We start from the raw sequence: 19286 nt of genomic DNA, 5'->3' as shown, positions 1-19286 counted from the left end.
TGTGCCGCGGGGGCCCAGCCTGGTGTCTTCCCTGAGGCCCTGCGGCTGCAGGCTGCTGCCGCTCCCCGCAAGGGGAGAGCCAAGGGGAGAGCCGCGGAGGTGGGGACCGCCTCCTGATGGGGACGTACGTACACGCAGCTCTCCAAGGCGGATCCCGGGGCTCTCTGTCCTGCCCGAAGGCCCAGCGGGCCTGCGGGTCCTTAGAGTGGCAAAAACATCCGAAAGCTGAGACTGAGGGTCCGGTGGGTGTCTGCACTTTTGTGCTGGGCACCCCAGGGAGGCCCGGGGGCTGGCTGGACAACGTGGTCTGCTGGGCGGGGGGCTTGGAGGAGCAACTGATGCCCTTTGCACCTTGGGTAGCAAGAGTCTGAGGTGTCTCTGAGCCCTGTGCCATGTCCGGGGGGGGGAGGTGCGGGGGGGGGAGGAGGAGGAGGAGGAGGTGGGAAGGGCCGGGGCCTGCAGTCCTGTTCCCGGGGTGGCACGGCAAGTGGCTTCTTCCACAGGCTGCTTGGCCTGGGCTCCCTGCACCTGGGCCTTTGGGGGACTGGCCCTGTGCTTGCCAACACTTCCTGCAGGGACCCAGAGCTGGGAGGTGGCATCTCTCAGCCCTGGGTCGGGCAGAGCCCCAGCGGGCCATGCCCACAACCTCTCTCAGCACCGGTCCCCCAGAAGGCTCCTTGGGGACCAGGATTCTCTTGCGGTGACTCTCTAAGGTCTGGCCCCTGGATGGAGGGGCACCAGGAGTAGAGGAGCAGGAAGGGGAAGGGGGTGGCCATGCGAGGGGACACTTTGAGGCCAAGTCCCAGCTTCAGCCTGATCCTCCTGGGAACCCCGCTCTGAGACAAGGAGCCGGGCTTCGCATTCCCACAGCAGCCAGTCGTGGGCTGAGGACACCTGGGGCGTTGGGAACTCCCTGGCTTCTCCTTGGTTTAACATCTAGAGCTGCTTGCGAATCGGGCCGCCACACACACCCGAGCGCAGGTGTCTTCCGCACAGACTGCGGTCCTCGCTCTTCTGAACCTCGCTAGCTCGCCACCCACCCACCCATGGGTGAACCTGGTCAGGGTACTTTCTCTCGGGGGCAGACTCTTTTCCGGGCGGGCTACCGGTGTCTCTGTTTGCTCGTTTCTTTCTTCCATTTCGGGAAAGGCTTCCTTGCTGGGTGTGGAAATCTCCTATGCCTTCCCTCGCCTATTCTGTCAGCTTTAAAATTCTCTTTCAGTTGCCACCCTCACAGATGGATTAGGAAACTCTTTCCGGTGCACTCATTAGTGAAATGACCTCAAGGAAGCTGGAATCCAATATCTAATGGCCGATTTTTAGCGAGTCCACACGCCAGGGTGGTTGGGGTCCAATGCAGCCCCGGCCAGGCCCAGGCCCCTTGGACTGGGCCACAGGAGGACACAGAGGAGGGTCCCGGCCCCCACGAAGCGGTGCCGGCAGTTCTCCACGGGCTTGGGCGTTTTCCAGAGGTAGGAGATGGAGGGGACTGATTTCTTCAGCGCCCCACAAACCACGCCACCCCACCCCACCCATGGGACACATCCCCAGAGAGAGACGCCCCATACACTGGCTGTGCCCCAGCCCTGGCCCGGGGGAATAGGCGGCAGCCCACCCACAGGGCGAGGGGGGGCGCAGCTGAAAGGGGTTGTGGGGGAGGGCGGCCCCTGGCTGGGGTCAAAGGGCGAGCGCCCCGCGCGAGCGCGCGTGCGCAGTCAGCGTCAGCGGCGGCGACGCGCCGGGGGTGGGCAGCGGGTAGGTGAAGGAGGCCGGGCGAGGAGACGAGGGGGGCTGGGAGGGCTCCACCTTGGCGAGTCCAGCCGTGGAGGCGCATCTTGTGTGAGTGAGTGTGAGTGTGTGTGTGTGTGTGTATAGAGAGACAGCCCCCCGCCCCGCCCCGCCCATCACCCCCGTCCCTGGGAGCCCGCGGGACCCGGCCGGCGAACTCAACAGGCCCGGCCCGGCGCGGGGCCTGGGGCGGGAGGCGGCGGCGGGGGGAAAGCGCAGAGAGGCTCGGCTTCTTGAGTGGGGCAGGGGCGGCCTCCGCCGCCGTCTAGGGCCACACCACCCTGAACGCCCCCGATCTCGTCTGGTCTCGGAAGCTAAGCAGGGTGGGGCCCGGTTAGGACTTGGATGGGAGACCGCCTGGGAATACCGGGTGCCTCAGGCTGCTTCTTTTTTTTTTTTTTTTTTTTTGCCTCTTGTTCTGTCCCCTTTCTGGGAGCGCGGCGGCGGCCCGGTGTGGGGGTGACCCCAACCCTCAGCGCCCGCCGCGGTGCCTGGCGCCCCAGCCCGCACCGTGGGGCCTCCTCTTGTCCCAAGCCGAGACACCGCCGCCACGCGGCAGCATGCGTGGCATCTGGACTGTCAGGTCTCAGACCAAAGGTCTGCTCTGTGGGAACCGACACGCTGGAGGAAACCTTGAGAGTCTGAGAGGGGAGGGAGTTCCAGAAGAAGGCCAGGATGTCATTTTGAGGGAGTATGTGACCAGAACTCGTCCCGTTGCTTTTGGGGGTTCTATGGGCTCCACGCAGGAATCTTTGGTGGTGGCACCTGATGTTGGGGGATCCGGAGTCACACCCAGACCTGCTCCACAGGCCTCCTTTTACTTTTCTCTTCGGATTCATTATTTTTAAAAAGTGTCTCTTACCTCTATTATTGCATTTTCTTTCCTCTCTCTTTTCAAGCAGATGATGGGAGTACAAGTATTCAGGTGACATGTATTGCCCGTGCCCCCCTCCCCCCTGTGTTCTCATTCATATACCTCTCATGTTGTTCCAGCGTATTGTGGGGGTACCAGTGTTAAGGTCGGGTACGTTGCCCTCTCCAAGCCTCCCCCCTGGGGTCAGAGCTTCAAGTGCGCCCATCCCCCAGTCGGTGCGCACCCACCCCATGCCTAATGGATGTGGATGCCCCTCCCCTCCCCCCACCCGCCCGACACCCACCCGATGAAGGTGATTCCTCTCCGTCCACTTAGGTGTCCATCCGTTCGTTCCAATTTGCTGGTGAGCGCGCTCACGTGGTGCTCGTGTGTCCATTCTTGGGATACTTGGCTTACTGGAACGGGTTCCAGCTCTGGCCAGGAGAACACGAGAGGCGCCCTCTCACCGCTGCTCCTCACAGCCGAATGGCACTCCGTGGTGTCCACGCGCCACATTTTATTCATGCACTCCTGGATGGATGGGCACTCGGGTCGCTTCCACGTCTTTGCGATTGTGAATTGTGCCCTAACTGTAACCCTAACCCTTACCCAGCCCGTCTCCTCTGCCCCTGCCTGACGCACTCCTCCCCGGCCAGGCCCGTCACTGTCCTGGGCCCCCGCCTGACCGGCTCCTCCCCGCCCGGCCTGTCACCGTCCTCTGCCCCTGCCTGACATGCTCCTTCCCGCCCGGCCTCTCACCGTCCTCGGCCCCTGCCTGACCGGCTCCTCCGTCGCCTGGGCCTTCCAAGGGCTTGGTGTGGACGCTGCTTCCAGGAAGCCCTCCAGAAACCCGGCAGCAGGGTGGCCGCAGCAGTCTCCAGCAGCCGTCCCTAAGTCGAGTGCGGGGGACGTGCCCCCGCTGTGCCGCGGGGGCCCAGCCTGGTGTCTTCCCTGAGGCCCTGCGGCTGCAGGCTGCTGCCGCTCCCCGCAAGGGGAGAGCCAAGGGGAGAGCCAAGGGGAGAGCCGCGGAGGTGGGGACCGCCTCCTGATGGGGACGTACGTACACGCAGCTCTCCAAGGCGGATCCCGGGGCTCTCTGTCCTGCCCGAAGGCCCAGCGGGCCTGCGGGTCCTTAGAGTGGCAAAAACATCCGAAAGCTGAGACTGAGGGTCCGGTGGGTGTCTGCACTTTTGTGCTGGGCACCCCAGGGAGGCCCGGGGGCTGGCTGGACAACGTGGTCTGCTGGGCGGGGGGCTTGGAGGAGCAACTGATGCCCTTTGCACCTTGGGTAGCAAGAGTCTGAGGTGTCTCTGAGCCCTGTGCCATGTCCGGGGGGGGGGAGGTGCGGGGGGGGGAGGAGGAGGAGGAGGAGGTGGGAAGGGCCGGGGCCTGCAGTCCTGTTCCCGGGGTGGCACGGCAAGTGGCTTCTTCCACAGGCTGCTTGGCCTGGGCTCCCTGCACCTGGGCCTTTGGGGGACTGGCCCTGTGCTTGCCAACACTTCCTGCAGGGACCCAGAGCTGGGAGGTGGCATCTCTCAGCCCTGGGTCGGGCAGAGCCCCAGCGGGCCATGCCCACAACCTCTCTCAGCACCGGTCCCCCAGAAGGCTCCTTTGGGACCAGGATTCTCTTGCGGTGACTCTCTAAGGTCTGGCCCCTGGATGGAGGGGCACCAGGAGTAGAGGAGCAGGAAGGGGAAGGGGGTGGCCATGCGAGGGGACACTTTGAGGCCAAGTCCCAGCTTCAGCCTGATCCTCCTGGGAACCCCGCTCTGAGACTGGAGCCGGGCTTCGCATTCCCACAGCAGCCAGTCGTGGGCTGAGGACACCTGGGGCGTTGGGAACTCCCTGGCTTCTCCTTGGTTTAACATCTAGAGCTGCTTGCGAATCGGGCCGCCACACACACCCGAGCGCAGGTGTCTTCCGCACAGACTGCGGTCCTCGCTCTTCTGAACCTCGCTAGCTCGCCACCCACCCACCCATGGGTGAACCTGGTCAGGGTACTTTCTCTCGGGGGCAGACTCTTTTCCGGGCGGGCTACCGGTGTCTCTGTTTGCTCGTTTCTTTCTTCCATTTCGGGAAAGGCTTCCTTGCTGGGTGTGGAAATCTCCTATGCCTTCCCTCGCCTATTCTGTCAGCTTTAAAATTCTCTTTCAGTTGCCACCCTCACAGATGGATTAGGAAACTCTTTCCGGTGCACTCATTAGTGAAATGACCTCAAGGAAGCTGGAATCCAATATCTAATGGCCGATTTTTAGCGAGTCCACACGCCAGGGTGGTTGGGGTCCAATGCAGCCCCGGCCAGGCCCAGGCCCCTTGGACTGGGCCACAGGAGGACACAGAGGAGGGTCCCGGCCCCCACGAAGCGGTGCCGGCAGTTCTCCACGGGCTTGGGCGTTTTCCAGAGGTAGGAGATGGAGGGGACTGATTTCTTCAGCGCCCCACAAACCACGCCACCCCACCCCACCCATGGGACACATCCCCAGAGAGAGACGCCCCATACACTGGCTGTGCCCCAGCCCTGGCCCGGGGGAATAGGCGGCAGCCCACCCACAGGGCGAGGGGGGGCGCAGCTGAAAGGGGTTGTGGGGGAGGGCGGCCCCTGGCTGGGGTCAAAGGGCGAGCGCCCCGCGCGAGCGCGCGTGCGCAGTCAGCGTCAGCGGCGGCGACGCGCCGGGGGTGGGCAGCGGGTAGGTGAAGGAGGCCGGGCGAGGAGACGAGGGGGGCTGGGAGGGCTCCACCTTGGCGAGTCCAGCCGTGGAGGCGCATCTTGTGTGAGTGAGTGTGAGTGTGTGTGTGTGTGTGTATAGAGAGACAGCCCCCCGCCCCGCCCCGCCCATCACCCCCGTCCCTGGGAGCCCGCGGGACCCGGCCGGCGAACTCAACAGGCCCGGCCCGGCGCGGGGCCTGGGGCGGGAGGCGGCGGCGGCGGCGGCGGCGGCGGCGGCGGCGGCGGCGGCGGCGGGGGGAAAGCGCAGAGAGGCTCGGCTTCTTGAGTGGGGCAGGGGCGGCCTCCGCCGCCGTCTAGGGCCACACCACCCTGAACGCCCCCGATCTCGTCTGGTCTCGGAAGCTAAGCAGGGTGGGGCCCGGTTAGGACTTGGATGGGAGACCGCCTGGGAATACCGGGTGCCTCAGGCTGCTTCTTTTTTTTTTTTTTTTTTTTGCCTCTTGTTCTGTCCCCTTTCTGGGAGCGCGGCGGCGGCCCGGTGTGGGGGTGACCCCAACCCTCAGCGCCCGCCGCGGTGCCTGGCGCCCCAGCCCGCACCGTGGGGCCTCCTCTTGTCCCAAGCCGAGACACCGCCGCCACGCGGCAGCATGCGTGGCATCTGGACTGTCAGGTCTCAGACCAAAGGTCTGCTCTGTGGGAACCGACACGCTGGAGGAAACCTTGAGAGTCTGAGAGGGGAGGGAGTTCCAGAAGAAGGCCAGGATGTCATTTTGAGGGAGTATGTGACCAGAACTCGTCCCGTTGCTTTTGGGGGTTCTATGGGCTCCACGCAGGAATCTTTGGTGGTGGCACCTGATGTTGGGGGATCCGGAGTCACACCCAGACCTGCTCCACAGGCCTCCTTTTACTTTTCTCTTCGGATTCATTATTTTTAAAAAGTGTCTCTTACCTCTATTATTGCATTTTCTTTCCTCTCTCTTTTCAAGCAGATGATGGGAGTACAAGTATTCAGGTGACATGTATTGCCCGTGCCCCCCTCCCCCCTGTGTTCTCATTCATATACCTCTCATGTTGTTCCAGCGTATTGTGGGGGTACCAGTGTTAAGGTCGGGTACGTTGCCCTCTCCAAGCCTCCCCCCTGGGGTCAGAGCTTCAAGTGCGCCCATCCCCCAGTCGGTGCGCACCCACCCCATTCCTAATGGATGTGGATGCCCATCCCCTCCCCCCACCCGCCCGACACCCACCCGATGAAGGTGATTCCTCTCCGTCCACTTAGGTGTCCATCCGTTCGTTCCAATTTGCTGGTGAGCGCGCTCACGTGGTGCTCGTGTGTCCATTCTTGGGATACTTGGCTTACTGGAACAGGTTCCAGCTCTGGCCAGGAGAACACGAGAGGTGCCCTCTCACCGCTGCTCCTCACAGCCGAATGGCACTCCGTGGTGTCCACGCGCCACATTTTATTCATGCACTCCTGGATGGATGGGCACTCGGGTCGCTTCCACGTCTTTGCGATTGTGAATTGTGCCCTAACTGTAACCCTAACCCTTACCCAGCCCGTCTCCTCTGCCCCTGCCTGACGCACTCCTCCCCGGCCAGGCCCGTCACTGTCCTGGGCCCCCGCCTGACCGGCTCCTCCCCGCCCGGCCTGTCACCGTCCTCTGCCCCTGCCTGACATGCTCCTTCCCGCCCGGCCTCTCACCGTCCTCGGCCCCTGCCTGACCGGCTCCTCCGTCGCCTGGGCCTTCCAAGGGCTTGGTGTGGACGCTGCTTCCAGGAAGCCCTCCAGAAACCCGGCAGCAGGGTGGCCGCAGCAGTCTCCAGCAGCCGTCCCTAAGTCGAGTGCGGGGGACGTGCCCCCGCTGTGCCGCGGGGGCCCAGCCTGGTGTCTTCCCTGAGGCCCTGCGGCTGCAGGCTGCTGCCGCTCCCCGCAAGGGGAGAGCCAAGGGGAGAGCCGCGGAGGTGGGGACCGCCTCCTGATGGGGACGTACGTACACGCAGCTCTCCAAGGCGGATCCCGGGGCTCTCTGTCCTGCCCGAAGGCCCAGCGGGCCTGCGGGTCCTTAGAGTGGCAAAAACATCCGAAAGCTGAGACTGAGGGTCCGGTGGGTGTCTGCACTTTTGTGCTGGGCACCCCAGGGAGGCCCGGGGGCTGGCTGGACAACGTGGTCTGCTGGGCGGGGGGCTTGGAGGAGCAACTGATGCCCTTTGCACCTTGGGTAGCAAGAGTCTGAGGTGTCTCTGAGCCCTGTGCCATGTCCGGGGGGGGGGAGGTGCGGGGGGGGGAGGAGGAGGAGGAGGAGGTGGGAAGGGCCGGGGCCTGCAGTCCTGTTCCCGGGGTGGCACGGCAAGTGGCTTCTTCCACAGGCTGCTTGGCCTGGGCTCCCTGCACCTGGGCCTTTGGGGGACTGGCCCTGTGCTTGCCAACACTTCCTGCAGGGACCCAGAGCTGGGAGGTGGCATCTCTCAGCCCTGGGTCGGGCAGAGCCCCAGCGGGCCATGCCCACAACCTCTCTCAGCACCGGTCCCCCAGAAGGCTCCTTGGGGACCAGGATTCTCTTGCGGTGACTCTCTAAGGTCTGGCCCCTGGATGGAGGGGCACCAGGAGTAGAGGAGCAGGAAGGGGAAGGGGGTGGCCATGCGAGGGGACACTTTGAGGCCAAGTCCCAGCTTCAGCCTGATCCTCCTGGGAACCCCGCTCTGAGACAAGGAGCCGGGCTTCGCATTCCCACAGCAGCCAGTCGTGGGCTGAGGACACCTGGGGCGTTGGGAACTCCCTGGCTTCTCCTTGGTTTAACATCTAGAGCTGCTTGCGAATCGGGCCGCCACACACACCCGAGCGCAGGTGTCTTCCGCACAGACTGCGGTCCTCGCTCTTCTGAACCTCGCTAGCTCGCCACCCACCCACCCATGGGTGAACCTGGTCAGGGTACTTTCTCTCGGGGGCAGACTCTTTTCCGGGCGGGCTACCGGTGTCTCTGTTTGCTCGTTTCTTTCTTCCATTTCGGGAAAGGCTTCCTTGCTGGGTGTGGAAATCTCCTATGCCTTCCCTCGCCTATTCTGTCAGCTTTAAAATTCTCTTTCAGTTGCCACCCTCACAGATGGATTAGGAAACTCTTTCCGGTGCACTCATTAGTGAAATGACCTCAAGGAAGCTGGAATCCAATATCTAATGGCCGATTTTTAGCGAGTCCACACGCCAGGGTGGTTGGGGTCCAATGCAGCCCCGGCCAGGCCCAGGCCCCTTGGACTGGGCCACAGGAGGACACAGAGGAGGGTCCCGGCCCCCACGAAGCGGTGCCGGCAGTTCTCCACGGGCTTGGGCGTTTTCCAGAGGTAGGAGATGGAGGGGACTGATTTCTTCAGCGCCCCACAAACCACGCCACCCCACCCCACCCATGGGACACATCCCCAGAGAGAGACGCCCCATACACTGGCTGTGCCCCAGCCCTGGCCCGGGGGAATAGGCGGCAGCCCACCCACAGGGCGAGGGGGGGCGCAGCTGAAAGGGGTTGTGGGGGAGGGCGGCCCCTGGCTGGGGTCAAAGGGCGAGCGCCCCGCGCGAGCGCGCGTGCGCAGTCAGCGTCAGCGGCGGCGACGCGCCAGGGGTGGGCAGCGGGTAGGTGAAGGAGGCCGGGCGAGGAGACGAGGGGGGCTGGGAGGGCTCCACCTTGGCGAGTCCAGCCGTGGAGGCGCATCTTGTGTGAGTGAGTGTGAGTGTGTGTGTGTGTGTGTATAGAGAGACAGCCCCCCGCCCCGCCCCGCCCATCACCCCCGTCCCTGGGAGCCCGCGGGACCCGGCCGGCGAACTCAACAGGCCCGGCCCGGCGCGGGGCCTGGGGCGGGAGGCGGCGGCGGCGGCGGCGGCGGCGGCGGCGGCGGCGGCGGCGGCGGGGGGAAAGCGCAGAGAGGCTCGGCTTCTTGAGTGGGGCAGGGGCGGCCTCCGCCGCCGTCTAGGGCCACACCACCCTGAACGCCCCCGATCTCGTCTGGTCTCGGAAGCTAAGCAGGGTGGGGCCCGGTTAGGACTTGGATGGGAGACCGCCTGGGAATACCGGGTGCCTCAGGCTGCTTCTTTTTTTTTTTTTTTTTTTTGCCTCTTGTTCTGTCCCCTTTCTGGGAGCGCGGCGGCGGCCCGGTGTGGGGGTGACCCCAACCCTCAGCGCCCGCCGCGGTGCCTGGCGCCCCAGCCCGCACCGTGGGGCCTCCTCTTGTCCCAAGCCGAGACACCGCCGCCACGCGGCAGCATGCGTGGCATCTGGACTGTCAGGTCTCAGACCAAAGGTCTGCTCTGTGGGAACCGACACGCTGGAGGAAACCTTGAGAGTCTGAGAGGGGAGGGAGTTCCAGAAGAAGGCCAGGATGTCATTTTGAGGGAGTATGTGACCAGAACTCGTCCCGTTGCTTTTGGGGGTTCTATGGGCTCCACGCAGGAATCTTTGGTGGTGGCACCTGATGTTGGGGGATCCGGAGTCACACCCAGACCTGCTCCACAGGCCTCCTTTTACTTTTCTCTTCGGATTCATTATTTTTAAAAAGTGTCTCTTACCTCTATTATTGCATTTTCTTTCCTCTCTCTTTTCAAGCAGATGATGGGAGTACAAGTATTCAGGTGACATGTATTGCCCGTGCCCCCCTCCCCCCTGTGTTCTCATTCATATACCTCTCATGTTGTTCCAGCGTATTGTGGGGGTACCAGTGTTAAGGTCGGGTACGTTGCCCTCTCCAAGCCTCCCCCCTGGGGTCAGAGCTTCAAGTGCGCCCATCCCCCAGTCGGTGCGCACCCACCCCATGCCTAATGGATGTGGATGCCCCTCCCCTCCCCCCACCCGCCCGACACCCACCCGATGAAGGTGATTCCTCTCCGTCCACTTAGGTGTCCATCCGTTCGTTCCAATTTGCTGGTGAGCGCGCTCACGTGGTGCTCGTGTGTCCATTCTTGGGATACTTGGCTTACTGGAACGGGTTCCAGCTCTGGCCAGGAGAACACGAGAGGTGCCCTCTCACCGCTGCTCCTCACAGCCGAATGGCACTCCGTGGTGTCCACGCGCCACATTTTATTCATGCACTCCTGGATGGATGGGCACTCGGGTCGCTTCCACGTCTTTGCGATTGTGAATTGTGCCCTAACTGTAACCCTAACCCTTACCCAGCCCGTCTCCTCTGCCCCTGCCTGACGCACTCCTCCCCGGCCAGGCCCGTCACTGTCCTGGGCCCCCGCCTGACCGGCTCCTCCCCGCCCGGCCTGTCACCGTCCTCTGCCCCTGCCTGACATGCTCCTTCCCGCCCGGCCTCTCACCGTCCTCGGCCCCTGCCTGACCGGCTCCTCCGTCGCCTGGGCCTTCCAAGGGCTTGGTGTGGACGCTGCTTCCAGGAAGCCCTCCAGAAACCCGGCAGCAGGGTGGCCGCAGCAGTCTCCAGCAGCCGTCCCTAAGTCGAGTGCGGGGGACGTGCCCCCGCTGTGCCGCGGGGGCCCAGCCTGGTGTCTTCCCTGAGGCCCTGCGGCTGCAGGCTGCTGCCGCTCCCCGCAAGGGGAGAGCCAAGGGGAGAGCCGCGGAGGTGGGGACCGCCTCCTGATGGGGACGTACGTACACGCAGCTCTCCAAGGCGGATCCCGGGGCTCTCTGTCCTGCCCGAAGGCCCAGCGGGCCTGCGGGTCCTTAGAGTGGCAAAAACATCCGAAAGCTGAGACTGAGGGTCCGGTGGGTGTCTGCACTTTTGTGCTGGGCACCCCAGGGAGGCCCGGGGGCTGGCTGGACAACGTGGTCTGCTGGGCGGGGGGCTTGGAGGAGCAACTGATGCCCTTTGCACCTTGGGTAGCAAGAGTCTGAGGTGTCTCTGAGCCCTGTGCCATGTCCGGGGGGGGGAGGTGCGGGGGGGGGAGGAGGAGGAGGAGGAGGTGGGAAGGGCCGGGGCCTGCAGTCCTGTTCCCGGGGTGGCACGGCAAGTGGCTTCTTCCACAGGCTGCTTGGCCTGGGCTCCCTGCACCTGGGCCTTTGGGGGACTGGCCCTGTGCTTGCCAACACTTCCTGCAGGGACCCAGAGCTGGGAGGTGGCATCTCTCAGCCCTGGGTCGGGCAGAGCCCCAGCGGGCCATGCCCACAACCTCTCTCAGCACCGGTCCCCCAGAAGGCTCCTTGGGGACCAGGATTCTCTTGCGGTGACTCTCTAAGGTCTGGCCCCTGGATGGAGGGGCACCAGGAGTAGAGGAGCAGGAAGGGGAAGGGGGTGGCCATGCGAGGGGACACTTTGAGGCCAAGTCCCAGCTTCAGCCTGATCCTCCTGGGAACCCCGCTCTGAGACAAGGAGCCGGGCTTCGCATTCCCACAGCAGCCAGTCGTGGGCTGAGGACACCTGGGGCGTTGGGAACTCCCTGGCTTCTCCTTGGTTTAACATCTAGAGCTGCTTGCGAATCGGGCCGCCACACACACCCGAGCGCAGGTGTCTTCCGCACAGACTGCGGTCCTCGCTCTTCTGAACCTCGCTAGCTCGCCACCCACCCACCCATGGGTGAACCTGGTCAGGGTACTTTCTCTCGGGGGCAGACTCTTTTCCGGGCGGGCTACCGGTGTCTCTGTTTGCTCGTTTCTTTCTTCCATTTCGGGAAAGGCTTCCTTGCTGGGTGTGGAAATCTCCTATGCCTTCCCTCGCCTATTCTGTCAGCTTTAAAATTCTCTTTCAGTTGCCACCCTCACAGATGGATTAGGAAACTCTTTCCGGTGCACTCATTAGTGAAATGACCTCAAGGAAGCTGGAATCCAATATCTAATGGCCGATTTTTAGCGAGTCCACACGCCAGGGTGGTTGGGGTCCAATGCAGCCCCGGCCAGGCCCAGGCCCCTTGGACTGGGCCACAGGAGGACACAGAGGAGGGTCCCGGCCCCCACGAAGCGGTGCCGGCAGTTCTCCACGGGCTTGGGCGTTTTCCAGAGGTAGGAGATGGAGGGGACTGATTTCTTCAGCGCCCCACAAACCACGCCACCCCACCCCACCCATGGGACACATCCCCAGAGAGAGACGCCCCATACACTGGCTGTGCCCCAGCCCTGGCCCGGGGGAATAGGCGGCAGCCCACCCACAGGGCGAGGGGGGGCGCAGCTGAAAGGGGTTGTGGGGGAGGGCGGCCCCTGGCTGGGGTCAAAGGGCGAGCGCCCCGCGCGAGCGCGCGTGCGCAGTCAGCGTCAGCGGCGGCGACGCGCCGGGGGTGGGCAGCGGGTAGGTGAAGGAGGCCGGGCGAGGAGACGAGGGGGGCTGGGAGGGCTCCACCTTGGCGAGTCCAGCCGTGGAGGCGCATCTTGTGTGAGTGAGTGTGAGTGTGTGTGTGTGTGTGTATAGAGAGACAGCCCCCCGCCCCGCCCCGCCCATCACCCCCGTCCCTGGGAGCCCGCGGGACCCGGCCGGCGAACTCAACAGGCCCGGCCCGGCGCGGGGCCTGGGGCGGGAGGCGGCGGCGGCGGCGGCGGCGGCGGCGGCGGCGGCGGCGGCGGGGGGAAAGCGCAGAGAGGCTCGGCTTCTTGAGTGGGGCAGGGGCGGCCTCCGCCGCCGTCTAGGGCCACACCACCCTGAACGCCCCCGATCTCGTCTGGTCTCGGAAGCTAAGCAGGGTGGGGCCCGGTTAGGACTTGGATGGGAGACCGCCTGGGAATACCGGGTGCCTCAGGCTGCTTCTTTTTTTTTTTTTTTTTTTGCCTCTTGTTCTGTCCCCTTTCTGGGAGCGCGGCGGCGGCCCGGTGTGGGGGTGACCCCAACCCTCAGCGCCCGCCGCGGTGCCTGGCGCCCCAGCCCGCACCGTGGGGCCTCCTCTTGTCCCAAGCCGAGACACCGCCGCCACGCGGCAGCATGCGTGGCATCTGGACTGTCAGGTCTCAGACCAAAGGTCTGCTCTGTGGGAACCGACACGCTGGAGGAAACCTTGAGAGTCTGAGAGGGGAGGGAGTTCCAGAAGAAGGCCAGGATGTCATTTTGAGGGAGTATGTGACCAGAACTCGTCCCGTTGCTTTTGGGGGTTCTATGGGCTCCACGCAGGAATCTTTGGTGGTGGCACCTGATGTTGGGGGATCCGGAGTCACACCCAGACCTGCTCCACAGGCCTCCTTTTACTTTTCTCTTCGGATTCATTATTTTTAAAAAGTGTCTCTTACCTCTATTATTGCATTTTCTTTCCTCTCTCTTTTCAAGCAGATGATGGGAGTACAAGTATTCAGGTGACATGTATTGCCCGTGCCCCCCTCCCCCCTGTGTTCTCATTCATATACCTCTCATGTTGTTCCAGCGTATTGTGGGGGTACCAGTGTTAAGGTCGGGTACGTTGCCCTCTCCAAGCCTCCCCCCTGGGGTCAGAGCTTCAAGTGCGCCCATCCCCCAGTCGGTGCGCACCCACCCCATTCCTAATGGATGTGGATGCCCCTCCCCTCCCCCCACCCGCCCGACACCCACCCGATGAAGGTGATTCCTCTCCGTCCACTTAGGTGTCCATCCGTTCGTTCCAATTTGCTGGTGAGCGCGCTCACGTGGTGCTCGTGTGTCCATTCTTGGGATACTTGGCTTACTGGAACGGGTTCCAGCTCTGGCCAGGAGAACACGAGAGGTGCCCTCTCACCGCTGCTCCTCACAGCCGAATGGCACTCCGTGGTGTCCACGCGCCACATTTTATTCATGCACTCCTGGATGGATGGGCACTCGGGTCGCTTCCACGTCTTTGCGATTGTGAATTGTGCCCTAACTGTAACCCTAACCCTTACCCAGCCCGTCTCCTCTGCCCCTGCCTGACGCACTCCTCCCCGGCCAGGCCCGTCACTGTCCTGGGCCCCCGCCTGACCGGCTCCTCCCCGCCCGGCCTGTCACCGTCCTCTGCCCCTGCCTGACATGCTCCTTCCCGCCCGGCCTCTCACCGTCCTCGGCCCCTGCCTGACCGGCTCCTCCGTCGCCTGGGCCTTCCAAGGGCTTGGTGTGGACGCTGCTTCCAGGAAGCCCTCCAGAAACCCGGCAGCAGGGTGGCCGCAGCAGTCTCCAGCAGCCGTCCCTAAGTCGAGTGCGGGGGACGTGCCCCCGCTGTGCCGCGGGGGCCCAGCCTGGTGTCTTCCCTGAGGCCCTGCGGCTGCAGGCTGCTGCCGCTCCCCGCAAGGGGAGAGCCAAGGGGAGAGCCAAGGGGAGAGCCGCGGAGGTGGGGACCGCCTCCTGATGGGGACGTACGTACACGCAGCTCTCCAAGGCGGATCCCGGGGCTCTCTGTCCTGCCCGAAGGCCCAGCGGGCCTGCGGGTCCTTAGAGTGGCAAAAACATCCGAAAGCTGAGACTGAGGGTCCGGTGGGTGTCTGCACTTTTGTGCTGGGCACCCCAGGGAGGCCCGGGGGCTGGCTGGACAACGTGGTCTGCTGGGCGGGGGGCTTGGAGGAGCAACTGATGCCCTTTGCACCTTGGGTAGCAAGAGTCTGAGGTGTCTCTGAGCCCTGTGCCATGTCCGGGGGGGGGAGGTGCGGGGGGGGGAGGAGGAGGAGGAGGAGGTGGGAAGGGCCGGGGCCTGCAGTCCTGTTCCCGGGGTGGCACGGCAAGTGGCTTCTTCCACAGGCTGCTTGGCCTGGGCTCCCTGCACCTGGGCCTTTGGGGGACTGGCCCTGTGCTTGCCAACACTTCCTGCAGGGACCCAGAGCTGGGAGGTGGCATCTCTCAGCCCTGGGTCGGGCAGAGCCCCAGCGGGCCATGCCCACAACCTCTCTCAGCACCGGTCCCCCAGAAGGCTCCTTGGGGACCAGGATTCTCTTGCGGTGACTCTCTAAGGTCTGGCCCCTGGATGGAGGGGCACCAGGAGTAGAGGAGCAGGAAGGGGAAGGGGGTGGCCATGCGAGGGGACACTTTGAGGCCAAGTCCCAGCTTCAGCCTGATCCTCCTGGGAACCCCGCTCTGAGACAAGGAGCCGGGCTTCGCATTCCCACAGCAGCCAGTCGTGGGCTGAGGACACCTGGGGCGTTGGGAACTCCCTGGCTTCTCCTTGGTTTAACATCTAGAGCTGCTTGCGAATCGGGCCGCCACACACACCCGAGCGCAGGTGTCTTCCGCACAGACTGCGGTCCTCGCTCTTCTGAACCTCGCTAGCTCGCCACCCACCCACCCATGGGTGAACCTGGTCAGGGTACTTTCTCTCGGGGGCAGACTCTTTTCCGGGCGGGCTACCGGTGTCTCTGTTTGCTCGTTTCTTTCTTCCATTTCGGGAAAGGCTTCCTTGCTGGGTGTGGAAATCTCCTATGCCTTCCCTCGCCTATTCTGTCAGCTTTAAAATTCTCTTTCAGTTGCCACCCTCACAGATGGATTAGGAAACTCTTTCCGGTGCACTCATTAGTGAAATGACCTCAAGGAAGCTGGAATCCAATATCTAATGGCCGATTTTTAGCGAGTCCACACGCCAGGGTGGTTGGGGTCCAATGCAGCCCCGGCCAGGCCCAGGCCCCTTGGACTGGGCCACAGGAGGACACAGAGGAGGGTCCCGGCCCCCACGAAGCGGTGCCGGCAGTTCTCCACGGGCTTGGGCGTTTTCCAGAGGTAGGAGATGGAGGGGACTGATTTCTTCAGCGCCCCACAAACCACGCCACCCCACCCCACCCATGGGACACATCCCCAGAGAGAGACGCCCCATACACTGGCTGTGCCCCAGCCCTGGCCCGGGGGAATAGGCGGCAGCCCACCCACAGGGCGAGGGGGGGCGCAGCTGAAAGGGGTTGTGGGGGAGGGCGGCCCCTGGCTGGGGTCAAAGGGCGAGCGCCCCGCGCGAGCGCGCGTGCGCAGTCAGCGTCAGCGGCGGCGACGCGCCGGGGGTGGGCAGCGGGTAGGTGAAGGAGGCCGGGCGAGGAGACGAGGGGGGCTGGGAGGGCTCCACCTTGGCGAGTCCAGCCGTGGAGGCGCATCTTGTGTGAGTGAGTGTGAGTGTGTGTGTGTGTGTGTATAGAGAGACAGCCCCCCGCCCCGCCCCGCCCATCACCCCCGTCCCTGGGAGCCCGCGGGACCCGGCCGGCGAACTCAACAGGCCCGGCCCGGCGCGGGGCCTGGGGCGGGAGGCGGCGGCGGCGGCGGCGGCGGCGGCGGCGGCGGCGGCGGCGGCGGCGGCGGCGGCGGCGGCGGCGGGGGGAAAGCGCAGAGAGGCTCGGCTTCTTGAGTGGGGCAGGGGCGGCCTCCGCCGCCGTCTAGGGCCACACCACCCTGAACGCCCCCGATCTCGTCTGGTCTCGGAAGCTAAGCAGGGTGGGGCCCGGTTAGGACTTGGATGGGAGACCGCCTGGGAATACCGGGTGCCTCAGGCTGCTTCTTTTTTTTTTTTTTTTTTTTGCCTCTTGTTCTGTCCCCTTTCTGGGAGCGCGGCGGCGGCCCGGTGTGGGGGTGACCCCAACCCTCAGCGCCCGCCGCGGTGCCTGGCGCCCCAGCCCGCACCGTGGGGCCTCCTCTTGTCCCAAGCCGAGACACCGCCGCCACGCGGCAGCATGCGTGGCATCTGGACTGTCAGGTCTCAGACCAAAGGTCTGCTCTGTGGGAACCGACACGCTGGAGGAAACCTTGAGAGTCTGAGAGGGGAGGGAGTTCCAGAAGAAGGCCAGGATGTCATTTTGAGGGAGTATGTGACCAGAACTCGTCCCGTTGCTTTTGGGGGTTCTATGGGCTCCACGCAGGAATCTTTGGTGGTGGCACCTGATGTTGGGGGATCCGGAGTCACACCCAGACCTGCTCCACAGGCCTCCTTTTACTTTTCTCTTCGGATTCATTATTTTTAAAAAGTGTCTCTTACCTCTATTATTGCATTTTCTTTCCTCTCTCTTTTCAAGCAGATGATGGGAGTACAAGTATTCAGGTGACATGTATTGCCCGTGCCCCCCTCCCCCCTGTGTTCTCATTCATATACCTCTCATGTTGTTCCAGCGTATTGTGGGGGTACCAGTGTTAAGGTCGGGTACGTTGCCCTCTCCAAGCCTCCCCCCTGGGGTCAGAGCTTCAAGTGCGCCCATCCCCCAGTCGGTGCGCACCCACCCCATGCCTAATGGATGTGGATGCCCCTCCCCTCCCCCCACCCGCCCGACACCCACCCGATGAAGGTGATTCCTCTCCGTCCACTTAGGTGTCCATCCGTTCGTTCCAATTTGCTGGTGAGCGCGCTCACGTGGTGCTCGTGTGTCCATTCTTGGGATACTTGGCTTACTGGAACGGGTTCCAGCTCTGGCCAGGAGAACACGAGAGGTGCCCTCTCACCGCTGCTCCTCACAGCCGAATGGCACTCCGTGGTGTCCACGCGCCACATTTTATTCATGCACTCCTGGATGGATGGGCACTCGGGTCGCTTCCACGTCTTTGCGATTGTGAATTGTGCCCTAACTGTAACCCTAACCCTTACCCAGCCCGTCTCCTCTGCCCCTGCCTGACGCACTCCTCCCCGGCCAGGCCCGTCACTGTCCTGGGCCCCCGCCTGACCGGCTCCTCCCCGCCCGGCCTGTCACCGTCCTCTGCCCCTGCCTGACATGCTCCTTCCCGCCCGGCCTCTCACCGTCCTCGGCCCCTGCCTGACCGGCTCCTCCGTCGCCTGGGCCTTCCAAGGGCTTGGTGTGGACGCTGCTTCCAGGAAGCCCTCCAGAAACCCGGCAGCAGGGTGGCCGCAGCAGTCTCCAGCAGCCGTCCCTAAGTCGAGTGCGGGGGACGTGCCCCCGCTGTGCCGCGGGGGCCCAGCCTGGTGTCTTCCCTGAGGCCCTGCGGCTGCAGGCTGCTGCCGCTCCCCGCAAGGGGAGAGCCAAGGGGAGAGCCAAGGGGAGAGCCGCGGAGGTGGGGACCGCCTCCTGATGGGGACGTACGTACACGCAGCTCTCCAAGGCGGATCCCGGGGCTCTCTGTCCTGCCCGAAGGCCCAGCGGGCCTGCGGGTCCTTAGAGTGGCAAAAACATCCGAAAGCTGAGACTGAGGGTCCGGTGGGTGTCTGCACTTTTGTGCTGGGCACCCCAGGGAGGCCCGGGGGCTGGCTGGACAACGTGGTCTGCTGGGCGGGGGGCTTGGAGGAGCAACTGATGCCCTTTGCACCTTGGGTAGCAAGAGTCTGAGGTGTCTCTGAGCCCTGTGCCATGTCCGGGGGGGGGAGGTGCGGGGGGGGGAGGAGGAGGAGGAGGAGGTGGGAAGGGCCGGGGCCTGCAGTCCTGTTCCCGGGGTGGCACGGCAAGTGGCTTCTTCCACAGGCTGCTTGGCCTGGGCTCCCTGCACCTGGGCCTTTGGGGGACTGGCCCTGTGCTTGCCAACACTTCCTGCAGGGACCCAGAGCTGGGAGGTGGCATCTCTCAGCCCTGGGTCGGGCAGAGCCCCAGCGGGCCATGCCCACAACCTCTCTCAGCACCGGTCCCCCAGAAGGCTCCTTTGGGACCAGGATTCTCTTGCGGTGACTCTCTAAGGTCTGGCCCCTGGATGGAGGGGCACCAGGAGTAGAGGAGCAGGAAGGGGAAGGGGGTGGCCATGCGAGGGGACACTTTGAGGCCAAGTCCCAGCTTCAGCCTGATCCTCCTGGGAACCCCGCTCTGAGACTGGAGCCGGGCTTCGCATTCCCACAGCAGCCAGTCGTGGGCTGAGGACACCTGGGGCGTTGGGAACTCCCTGGCTTCTCCTTGGTTTAACATCTAGAGCTGCTTGCGAATCGGGCCGCCACACACACCCGAGCGCAGGTGTCTTCCGCACAGACTGCGGTCCTCGCTCTTCTGAACCTCGCTAGCTCGCCACCCACCCACCCATGGGTGAACCTGGTCAGGGTACTTTCTCTCGGGGGCAGACTCTTTTCCGGGCGGGCTACCGGTGTCTCTGTTTGCTCGTTTCTTTCTTCCATTTCGGGAAAGGCTTCCTTGCTGGGTGTGGAAATCTCCTATGCCTTCCCTCGCCTATTCTGTCAGCTTTAAAATTCTCTTTCAGTTGCCACCCTCACAGATGGATTAGGAAACTCTTTCCGGTGCACTCATTAGTGAAATGACCTCAAGG

At 64.0% G+C, this 19286-nt stretch overlaps 5 pseudogenes; all 5 read left to right on the top strand.

Annotated features, from left to right (window-relative positions):
- The first annotated feature begins 2051 nt into the window (after window positions 1–2051).
- On the top strand, window positions 2052–2170 carry LOC142865482 (uncharacterized; annotated as a pseudogene).
- Window positions 2171–5660: 3490 nt separating this feature from the next.
- LOC142865480 (uncharacterized) lies at window positions 5661–5779 on the top strand (annotated as a pseudogene).
- A 3478-nt stretch (window positions 5780–9257) lies between these two features.
- LOC142865479 (uncharacterized) lies at window positions 9258–9376 on the top strand (annotated as a pseudogene).
- A 3474-nt stretch (window positions 9377–12850) lies between these two features.
- Window positions 12851–12969, top strand: LOC142865478 (uncharacterized; annotated as a pseudogene).
- Window positions 12970–16478: 3509 nt separating this feature from the next.
- Window positions 16479–16597, top strand: LOC142865477 (uncharacterized; annotated as a pseudogene).
- Window positions 16598–19286: the final 2689 nt, after the last annotated feature.

Source organism: Microcebus murinus, chromosome 28 (assembly GCF_040939455.1).
Source record: "Microcebus murinus isolate Inina chromosome 28, M.murinus_Inina_mat1.0, whole genome shotgun sequence".
Lineage (NCBI taxonomy): Eukaryota > Metazoa > Chordata > Mammalia > Primates > Cheirogaleidae > Microcebus > Microcebus murinus.
Note: the sequence above shows the minus strand (reverse complement) of the source record. Positions and strands in the feature narration are given on the sequence as shown.